Here is an 11,779-nt window from a genome sequence, read left to right as displayed (position 1 = left end):
TTGAGAAAGAGGCTCTCGCCCTGATCCGTACCATATCTCATTTTAAACCATACTTAACTAATCTTTCTTTTCCAGTGGAGGTATGGACGGATCATAATCCGTTAGTGTTTATTGAACGGATGAAAGGGTCTAACCAAAGAATTTTACGCTGGGCCTTGAAACTGCATGAGCTCAACTTGGTAATTAAGCATATTAAAGGATCTGATAATAAGATCCCAGACACCTTGTCTAGGATGTAAAGTGTTTTTTTTTTTTTTTTTTGGTCTTTCCCTGCCTCTTTCGCCCTGCTCGTTTCTCTTTGTGTTCATTTAGAGTGAAAGCAAATGCTAACTTTATGGTTTATTCCGACATTGTTCGGTTGTTTCGTTTATTTATGCGATAATTTTTTTTTTGCCAGTGTTGTTTTTAGTTTAAGTATTAGCTGTAAGAAATATTCTGTTCTATATTAGTCTTAGTTTCTTATTAGTTGATAGATAGCTCTTTGTGCCATTTATTATGACTTTAATTTGTAGCAGGAACTTTTGGAATTTCAGAACTTTATCCCTAGAATTGACGACTGCATAGACCACATTGGTTCAGCAAAATATATCACAAAATTGGATTTGCTCAAGGGCTACTGGCAAGTTCCTTTGTGGGAGCGAGCAAGACAGATTTCAGCATTTGTCACCCCATTCGGCTTGTATGAATGCAAGGTCATGCCTTTTGGGATGAGGAATGCTGCTTGTACTTTTCAAAGATTAATGAACCGTGTGGTCTGTGGATTAGAAGGTACTGAGATTTACATTGATGATCTTGTTGTCCACAGTAATGATTGGAAAACTCATTTACTCAGATTACGTAATGTTTTTGAAGCTCTCCGTGCTGCAGGTTTAGTCATTAACCTCGCTAAATGCGAATTTGGTAAGGCTAAAGTTGTGTATCTGGGTCATGAGGTTGGTCTGGGTCATATAGCCCCAAAACAGGCTAACATCAAGGGTATAACTAATTTAAAGAGACCGTGCAATGTCCGAGAAGTTCGAAAGGTGTTGGGTATGATGGGCTATTATAGAAGGTTCGTTAGGAACTTTTTTGACATTGCCCGTCCCCTGAATGATCTTTTACAAAAAAATAAGAAATTCATTTGGACTAGTGATTGTGAAGAAGCATTCATTAGAATTAAGACTATTCTCATGTCTAAACCTATTTTGGTTTCTCCGAATTTTCAAGTTCTCTTTATAATTGCTGTTGACGCTAGTGATATAGGTATTGGAGGAGTTCTCTTTCAAAAGGGTGAAGACAAGGAGGTGTACCCAATATCCTACAACAGCAAAAAGTTGTTAACGGCAGAGCGTAAGTATTCAACTATTGAGAAAGAGGCTCTCGCCCTGATCCGTACCATATCTCATTTTAAACCATACTTAACTAATCTTTCTTTTCCTGTGGAGGTATGGACGGATCATAATCCGTTAGTGTTTATTGAACGGATGAAAGGGTCTAACCAAAGAATTTTACGCTGGGCCTTGCAACTGCATGAGCTCAACTTGATAATTAAGCATATTAAAGGATCTGATAATAAGATCCCAGACACCTTGTCTAGGATGTAAAGTGTTTTTTTTTTTTTTTTTTTTGGTCTTTCCCTGCCTCTTTCGCCCTGCTCGTTTCTCTTTGTGTTCATTTAGAGTGAAAGCAAATGCTAACTTTATGGTTTATTCCGACATTGTTCGGTTGTTTCGTTTATTTGTGCGATAATTTTTTTTTTTGCCAGTGTTGTTTTTAGTTTAAGTATTAGCTGTAAGAAATATTCTGTTCTATATTAGTCTTAGTTTCTTATTAGTTGATAGATAGCTCTTTGTGCTATTTATTATGACTTTAATTTGTAGCAGGAACTTTTGGAATTTCTGAACTTTATCAATTTTCTGTGATTTAGTACCTTTTTGCTCTTGGCTTTAGAATTGTTTGATTATTTTTTTTTATTATTTTCCAGGCTTTGTGTTTATTTAGACTGTTTATATATTGGTATGTTTAATTGAGTTATATTTAATGCTGACCTCTTTATTTAAGGATGTGTAATGCACAATAGGGTGTACTTTATTAGATAATCCTTTGCATGTTTATATTAGGGTTATCTTTACTTTTGCGATTGATGCTCTTTTTAGATTTAATTTATTCTTTAGGTTGTATAATTTTTTTTTTACTCTATATGATTAAAAAAAAATTGTAGGGGGAGAAAGGTATTAGATTAAAGTTAATTCATTATAATTTAATTATAAGTTGTTTATACTTGTCCAACCTTTTGATCTTGTTTTAGTTTTAAGTTTATTCAAGTTTTTTTTTTAGTTTAATGAACTCTGTAAGAGTCATATGACTTCACAGTTTTGCTTTGTTTACCACCTTCTCCCCCGGTATTAGTGAACCACTGAAGTGCCTTATTAATGATCGTTGTTTTCTTTCCTATGAGCTGTGTTGACTCGAGTGGAAGGCTTGATCGAATAGTGTTGATAAGTGACGGGCAGTTCGAGTTCCTCCTCACAGCCTGACGCTTTGCCACTTCCTTTTGGGAACTTTTGTAGTTTTTTGGAATCACGTCCTTCGATACTTTGTGTGTGGTCGCTGGTGTTTGTCACCCGCGGCATTCATCAGTCACGTCCCTTCCCTCGTTCGTCGGAGGATTTACGAACGAGTTGGCCCGGCGTGCGAGATCCGTTGACATCCCGGATTCTCGGAGGCTACCACCCTTAGTGTTCCCGTGGCATTTTGGATTGCCTGCAGGCATTGCAGCTTGATCCAGTTGACCTGCTCATCAGCGTCAGTGAGTTCTTGGAACTCGTGGAGATACGTAGGGCGGCATACTACAGGTATGAGATATTTTTATTGTTATTTACGACGATCGTGGATCGCCGAGTACCTGTAGGTGTGCACGCCCTTGTTTGCAGTACGGTCTTCTGGACCTTGTATGGCCTGATGGGACAATCTACCGATCTTTTTGTGATGATTCCCATTGTATAATTTGTAAGATAATTATTTTCATAATTCATTGTTTATTAAGTTAAGTTTAATGTTTAAGTTAGTTTGTTTGTGCTAGGTAGGAGTAATATTAAGTTTCCCACTTATGTTCTCTTTCTTCCTTCTACCAATCTCAGTTTGTTAGTTTAGATTTTTCTGGCCAGTAATTTGGAAGGTAGCTGCCTGAAATGTCATATTTAAAATTTTCCCATTTCTTAATTTAGGGTTTAATTTAGCTGTAGGTGATCTTTTAAAGATCTTAAGGTTGGTTTTCCTTTGATTAGTATATTAATTTATTTTGCTTCTTATTGTTACCGACCTATTATTTTTTTTTTTGTGTTTGTAAATAAATATTGTAACTTTTGTTGAGGTGTTTGTTCTTTTGTTCCCACGTTGCTATGTGACTTTTTTACTGACCGCAAATTTCTGAATAGAAAGAACCCTTGAAATTACGGCCGTAAATACTGCCGTGACACTAGGTTTTTATAGTATTCCTCTTTTTGCAGTAGCGTATGAACTGAATCCCCTAAATAAATGTTGCTGAGTGGTATATGGTTCACTTCCTGGCTTGGATCAAAATGTTCTAATTTTGATTTGTTTATAATTTCCTTACGTCAGAAATATTGGATAGTATTTTTATAAATCCTGTTAACATGACAATGAACTAAATATATTGTTGGTGTCTCCCTTTGAAACAAGAGATTGAAATTATTGCAAAAAGTCAAAATAAAGTTTAAAAAATTAAAATATAAATAGATTGAGGGATCGGTAAGATCATTTACTATTAGTTTAATGGACCTAAGCTTCTCCACTCCTTCTATACTTACAAAGTACTGCTTCAAAGCCTCCCACTGCTCCAAGACCCTTTCTACTGCTTGGTGGAGAAATTAGCCATCGCGTCTGTGATACATGAAGAAGTTTGTGGGGTTTTAGAAAGAAAAGTTTCTGAAATTGCAGAAATTCATATTTACGTTTGGCACTGTGAGAAAAGTGAGTGTAAATGTTCCTCAGCAAGTCCTCGCACTGCCTGGGAAGCACTTTGGAAGCCTCTGAGGCACAAAGATGTATGGAATGGCAAATACACTTGAAAATTTTTAGGTCTGGAATGTGTTGCCTCAACCTGCTGGACAGAGAGTTGTATGCCCCCATTATATTTGAGGCCCCATCCACTGCCAAACCTACCAAATTATTTAATGGAATGTTATTTAATTTTAAGATGTGCATAATCAGTTCAAATAATGACTCTCCACTGGAGCCGACATTTTAGTAATGGTTTTCATATACATTAATCAATTCTAGCAAACTGGTCTTAATAGTTCCTTCATGTGAATCAAAATATTTCACTAGCACTGACAGACATTCGGTTGTACTTGCATCAGTTGTCTCGTCTATCACTAATGAAAATTTATTATTCCTAAATTGTGAGACAACATCATCATGAATTTTATTACCAAATTGCTTAACCATTTCGCTGCACTTTGTTCTTTTCATGTGCAGGGATTGTGCTATTTCAGAGTCGGGAAACATGTTCCTGCACAGTTCAGTGGAATGGTCCGCCAAAAGAAATGGGAGGTTATGTTCCGCGATGAAGCAAAGCATCAAAATCTTTGCAATTGTAATAGACCGATCCAAATCCTGGTGGTGTGGAGGAGGAACATTTTCTCTAGCCATGTTAGCACCAGGAATTTTGCTCTCCTGGAAGAGGAGAGATGTCGTATTCAAACAAAATTAATTTTAAAAATACAAATTTTTGTTTTATTATCGTAAGTGGCAAATATGATTAACCAAGTGTTATAAAATCTTGTCCACTACGTTGTTAAACCATGCAATAGTTCTATTATAAAAAATACCTAATACTGAGTTAACTGTGTCTTCTCCTGGGTAACAGTCTATAACTTTACAACGCCGTCACTCATTATGATTTTTAAGGGAATTTTGATTCCACGCAACATAATATACGATACTATATATGAACTATATATATATATATATATATATATATATATATATATATATATATATATATATATATATATATATATATATATATATACTGTGTGTATATATATATATGTGTGTGTATATATATATATATATATATATATATATATATATATATATATATATATATATATATATATATATATATATATATATATATATATATATATATATATATTGTCACAACTTAGCTTTCCACTTGACTATTCATCAATTCTCAGTAATGAGGGCAACACTTCATGTAGGTATATATATATATATATATATATATATATATATATATATATATATATATATATATATATATATATATATATATATATATATATATATATATATATATGCTTACCATGTGGCTCTTTATTGCGGTTAGTCAAGCATCAAATGTTTTATGACACTTATTACAAAATGCCTTGGTGTCGTCACCATCCACTCTGGACTACCAAGGCTGAAAATCCCTCTGTCCGAGCCACTTCTCTCTCAGCTTCCGCTTATTCGACATAGCACTAATACCGACAAGGAAAAAAATAATTTCGTTTTCAATCTGGAGTAGTTATACCCGCTTTTGTTATGTTTCATAAGCACACAACATATACATTTTTTTTTTTTAGGGTGCACTTTAAGTTTTCTCTTTTCACTATGAACATGTTAAAAACAGGCCGCATTTTACTATCACTGATTAATACTTACCAACTTGTAAGAAGTGGATGTTTGTAACCTCAAAGACCTATATATCAACTACATGGGGTACACCGATACTCCTTTCACCAGCAAAACAGATGAGGAATTAAGTTCCCTCGTTGGCTCTGCTACGTTATCACTTCTCACCTTATAGTGTTATACATTATTTTGTTATATTATTATCCTATAGGATAATGAAACCCTACAGTATTTAAATCAAATACTTTATTAAAAAAGTAAACTCCTGGAAAGGGGAAATAAGCTTTATTTTAAATGTAGAACTTTATTCTACATGACGTGGAATTATCCACGTCATATTATAGCCAAAAGTTACACTGATTTCACGTATTTAGCATTATTTTGATGAATTTACATACATCAACATATTTTACCATCATTTTTTCATATCTTTCTTCCTATTCATGCACTGATTCATGCTTCAATTGAAGGACTGTGGATGTAGAAAAAAATTCTATAGTCAGTTGCCAGAAGTCACAATATTTCTACACTTGCAGACGAAATTCCACGAAACGGCAGACCTGCTTCAGTGTTGGTGTTTCACACCTTAAGCTACCCGTTGGCTGACCTGGTAATGTCCCGTGGCCGTGTGGTCACTGTGGCTTAAGGTATGGAGATGAGGATAATGACAGATGTTACTCTGTATCTTTTTCTACAATTCGTATATTCAACAAAAATAATTTCACATTCTGAATGAGCACATTAATTATCAGTTACGGTAGCGTTGAATAATCTTAAAAATGTTAAAGTCATAATGTCAAATCGAATTCAAGTTCAAAACCTAAGTGCTGTTTGATAGTACAACAAATTTACAAAGTTCTAAGGTCTGACTAGGGATATGGAAGCAGCGGGGAGTTTTATGAGGTTTACACAAATCTACATCGTGAATAGAAAAGGAGTTTGTGAGGCCAGGGTCGGCCTCAAACGACGGGACAGCACTGCAGCAATTTACTGAACTATTTGGATTCTTTTTTGGCCATGTTTTCTCCTTATGTTTGGCAGGACATGGATGGGGTACCATGGGTGTCCACTGTGGTTTAGGTAAAGAAGGTGGCTGCCCCTGTCCGTCTATGCTTTGCATTTCCGCTTGCTCTCTCATCTCCTCAGCCAAGACCTTTGGGAAAGGGATATGACTCAGCAATATGACAACACGCCACTGTAGAGGATCAAGCAATTCTCAGATTCGAAGGCACATATCAACAATTTTGTGCCTGCATTCGTCTCGTTATTATTTGCTTTCTTTTTTGATCCACTTCTTGTGACAGCATATCTTGATTGTGGTCAAGGTATAAGGACAGGACAGAAAAATAAGGGGCATGCGTATCTCAGGAACCACAAACAATTAACACTTGTTCTTGGGCTCGTTGGTGAGGTCTAAAAGACTCCTTGTATATAGCACTCGACCCAATTCTTAGCTAGCTTTTGGGGCGGTGATCCGTAAACAGCATTTTGGGTGACACACACACACGCACATACACACACACACACACACACACATATATATATATATATATATATATATATATATATATATATATATATATATATATATATATATATATATATATATTAATGTGTTTGTGTATTTGTATTGGATAGTCGAGACGTCAAATGATACCATAGCGTGATATATGGCAACTCCATCTGAAATGGTTTTAAGCGTTCGCTGAGGTTGGACAAGGCTCCTCTGATTTCCCAAGAAGTAGTAAGAAATGCAACTCTTTATCTGTTTTGTCATGTTATCACTAGTGTACCAACCGTGTTTCACACAATTGTACATAATTCCTTTTATATATATTATGCTTGTATCTTCGCTCTTCCCTCGCATTAAAACGAACATGAAAATTCATGTCTGGTTTTTCCTCTGTAATATTGTCTGTCTTGTGAACTTGTTATGTCCTGTTGCCTTGAGGTTTTGTATATAAGGAGAGTGTTCTACAATAATATAACTCAGTCGTTTCCAACCTGCCTTTGAGTTCACAACCTTACTCGGCTCCGTCACATTGGTGACCCCGGAAGTCGACTCGCTCCCACTGCCTTCCACCCCCACCTCCCTCGGCCCTCCATCGTTGGTACTATGACGGAGACGAACTCTACTACAGCAGTTGGCGCTGCGGCCGCCCCATTGAAACTTTCACCGTTCGCCAGCGGAGAAGCGTTTGCGTGGTTTCAACGCGCAGAAGTCCACTTTCGTATCAGGGGCGGGACTCGCTCAACCACCAAAGCGGATTATGTCCTCGCGGCGATACCCGAGGACACCTTCCCAGAAATATCCGACTGGCTTTGTGAACAAGAAGACACCCCAATAGCGTATGACGCCCTGAAAACATACCTTCTGCAGCAGTACTCGCCGTCGCCAGCCGCCCGTATAGCAAAGCTTTTTCAGCTCTCGCAACAACCGTTGGGGAACCAAAGGGCTTCGCTTACCCTCAGGGAAATGACCAGTATCGCTCGCCTTCAACCTGCCACAGACGGCTCTCCTCATGAGGTGAACCTATTTCGTGCCCTTTGGATACGCCGTTTACCCGGACCTATACGCGCTGCCATACCCGATGTCGATAGTCTACCCATAAAGGACTTGATGTCCAAAGCCGACGCCCTTATGGACAGCCACTTCAAGACCTCCATCAACACCTCCACCCCTGACGAAGAGGATGCCTATTCAACGTCAACTGAAGCTGACATGAATGCCGTGGGACATACACGCCCACACCGTGACGTGCCAAAGCAGAGACAAAGCCGTCCACCACCCACCAATCGCTCGCCCCCCAACAAACGACTTCTACAGCCACTTACTACCTCCCATCCGCCGCAGTTTTGCTACTACCACTTCAGATTCGGGGCAACTGCGAAGAAATGTGCCGAGGATTGTCAGTGGCCAAAAAACGTGTAAGTAGGCCATCGCTCGTGGTGGTGGCCTCCCGTATTTCTAATCTTTTCTTTTTACAGGATGCAGGAACGGGCGTGCGATTTTTGGTAGACACGGGTGCTTGTCGTTCTCTTTGGCCAAGGAAACTCTTCAAGACACGACGTAGTCTGTCTACATCTGCTGACGTCCGCTTGGTAGCTGCCAATGGATCTGCGATACCCACCTACGGTTACGAGAACCTCACATTATCGTTCGGAAACGGTAAATTCAATTGGAAGTGTCTTGTTGCTGACGTCACCATGCCAATCCTCGGTGCGGATTTCCTCTCTCATTTCCACCTTCTGGTCGATGTCGCCCACCGACGATTGGTCAACGCAGACTCGTACTTGTCGACACCTCTTCAACCCGCCCCTCTAACCTCGCTCTCCACATTAGCGCACCCACGGATGCCTACGCCCACCTCCTCACGTCGTACCCAGAAGTTTTCCGTCCAGAACTTCGCCACATGCCCACGGTTCCTGCCAAGCACGGTATTTATCACCATATCAAGACGACGGGACCCCCAGTCTTCGCAAAATTCAGACGTCTGGCACCAGAACGATTGGCAGCCGCCAAATAGACGTTCGCCGAAATGGAGGAAATGGGCCTTTGCCAAAAGGCCTTCAGCCCATAGTCGTCACCCTTACACATCGTTCTGAAGAAAGACGGCTCCCTCCGTCCATGCGGGGATTACAGGCGCCTGAACATGCAAACAGAACCGGATCACTACCCCCTCCCAAACATTGCCGACGAGACCTCCTACCTGCACAAAGCAAAGGTTTTCTCTACGCTCGATCTCCTGAAGGGGTATTATCAGGTGCCAATGAACTCCTGTTTTGGCCTTCCTAATGCTGGGGCCACGTTTCAATGTCTCATGGATGGCATCTTAGGGGACCTACATTTCTGTGTATATTATGTGGACGACATACTTGTGTTCTCCTCCTCAAAAGAGGAACACCTCCGTCACCTGCGCATCGTGCTCGACCGCCTGCAACAAAACGGCCTTGTAGTCCGGTACGACAAGTGTACCTTTGGCGCCAACGAAGTATCGTTCTTAGGGCACCGCATCACTCCTGAAGGTGTCCACCCCCTCCCTGAGAAGGTAGCAGCCGTTCAGAACTTCCCCGTGCCCTCGACCGTCAAAGCTCTGCAGGAATTCTTGGGCATGATCAACTATTATCTCCGTTTTCTGCCAGCCATTTCCGCCAATCTTGCTCCCCTCTACGCCTCCCTCAAGGGCAAGCCGAAGGCCCTGAAGTGGGGTCCCCTTCAAGAAGCAGCCTTCTGCAATGCAAAGAAGGCCCTATCAACTGCTGCGGCTCTCACTTTTCCTATCCCACACGCCCCTCTCCTTCTCTCCACCGATGCCAGCGACGTCCCTATTGGTGCAGTACTCGAGCAGGTGGTCAAAGGCTCGCCCCGCCCATTGGCCTTCTTCAGCAGAAAATTGTCCAAGGCAGAATCGGGTTATTCTACCTTCGATCGAGAATTGCTGGCGGTGCACTTGGCTGTCTGTCACTTTCGCCATTTCTTAGAAGGTACGCCCTTCGTCATTCGCACAGACCACATGCCTCTGGTGCACGCCTTCACTCGACAGTCTGACGCCTGGTCCGCCCTTCAACGCCGACATCTCTCCGCCGTGGCTGAATACAATTGCATCCTCCAATACGTCCCTGGGAAAATGAATCCCGTTGCCGATGCCCTGTCAAGAAACACGTTGGCTGCCGTTCAACTGGGATTGGATTACAACGCCCTGGCTGAAGCCCAACGACAGGATCCAGAGTATCAAGCTTGTAGGACATCCTGCACGTCCCTCCGTTGGGAAGACTTTCCCCTCGAAGACTCCAACACCACCCTCCTCTGTGGCGTCAGTACTGGTAGACCGCGACCTTGGATTCCTGCTCCCATGCGCCGACAGGTGTTTGATTTCATTCACGGCCTTTCACATCCCTCGTGCCGTTCTACTGCACAGCTGCTGAAGGCAAAGTTCATTTGGCACGGCATTTCTAAGGATGCTAAGGATTGGGTCCGCGCCTGTACTTCTTTCCAAACTTCCAAAGTACATCGACAAACGGATTCAGGAGTGGGCACCTTTCCTCAATCTCAGCGTCGTTTCGCACACATTCACGTCGACGTTGTAGGCCCCCTACCCACATCACAAGGACATCGTTACCTGTTTACCGTCATCGACCGCTCCACTCGTTGGCCTGAAGCCATTCCCATGGAAACTGCAACGTCCGCCTCATGTACATCTGCCTTACTCTCTGGATGGATTTTAAGATTCGGTATCCCTGAGCATATTACTTCTGACAGGGGAACCACTTTCACCTCTCAATTGTGGACGTCATTAGCGAATCTCCTGGGCATCACCCTACATCAGACAACGGCCTACAACCCCGCTGCCAATGGGATGGTTGAACATTTTCATCGCACCCTCAAAGCAGCTTTGATGTCCCGCTGCAAGGATTGCAACTGGTTTACTCAGCTTCCCTGGGTCCTCCTGGGACTAAGGACCGCTCCTAAAGACGCCCTCGACGTCTCGGCAGCTGAAATGGTGTATGGCGACCCGTTGGTCGTCCCTGCCGAATTTTTCCCTTCTACAACCTCCGACGACGATCTCCAGCGCATACGTCACGTCGTGGGAAAATTTACTCCGTGCCGCCAGACTTACAAGCCCCCAGCGAAGCATCACATACCAACGGACTTGCACTCTGCAACGCACGTCTTCCTGCGCAACGACACCAGCAAGCCACCACTAATGCCCCCTTACACGGGCCCTTTCCTTGTGATCTGACGCAGTCTGAAAGCATTCCTCCTAAACATTCGGGGCAAAGAAGACTGGGTCTCCATTGATCGTCTAAAACCTGCTTATCTTATGCCAGATGACCCGCCTACAGTTCGCCTCTCTAGATCAGGGCGCCCTATTTAACATGTACATTATGTCATTTTTAGGGGGGGAGCCATGTACCAACCATGTTTCACACAATTGTACATAATTCCTTTTGTATATATTATGCTTGTATCTTCGCTCTTCCCTCGCACTAAAACGAAAATGAAAATTCATGTCTGGTTTTTTCCTCTGTAATATTGTCTGTCATGTGAACTTGTTCTGTCCTGTTGCCTTGAGGTTTTGTATATAAAGGAGAGTGTTCTACAATAATATAACTCAGTCGTTTCCAACCTGCCTTT

At 41.3% G+C, this 11,779-nt stretch overlaps 1 pseudogene; it reads right to left on the bottom strand.

The window, feature by feature from the left end:
* Positions 1 to 906: 906 nt before the first annotated feature.
* On the bottom strand, positions 907 to 4,581 carry LOC137651583 (zinc finger protein 862-like; annotated as a pseudogene).
* Positions 4,582 to 11,779: the final 7,198 nt, after the last annotated feature.

The sequence above is a fragment of the Palaemon carinicauda genome, chromosome 13 (assembly GCF_036898095.1).
Source record: "Palaemon carinicauda isolate YSFRI2023 chromosome 13, ASM3689809v2, whole genome shotgun sequence".
NCBI lineage: Eukaryota > Metazoa > Arthropoda > Malacostraca > Decapoda > Palaemonidae > Palaemon > Palaemon carinicauda.
The sequence above is the reverse complement of the archived record's forward strand: the minus strand, read 5'-3'. Positions and strand labels throughout refer to the sequence as shown.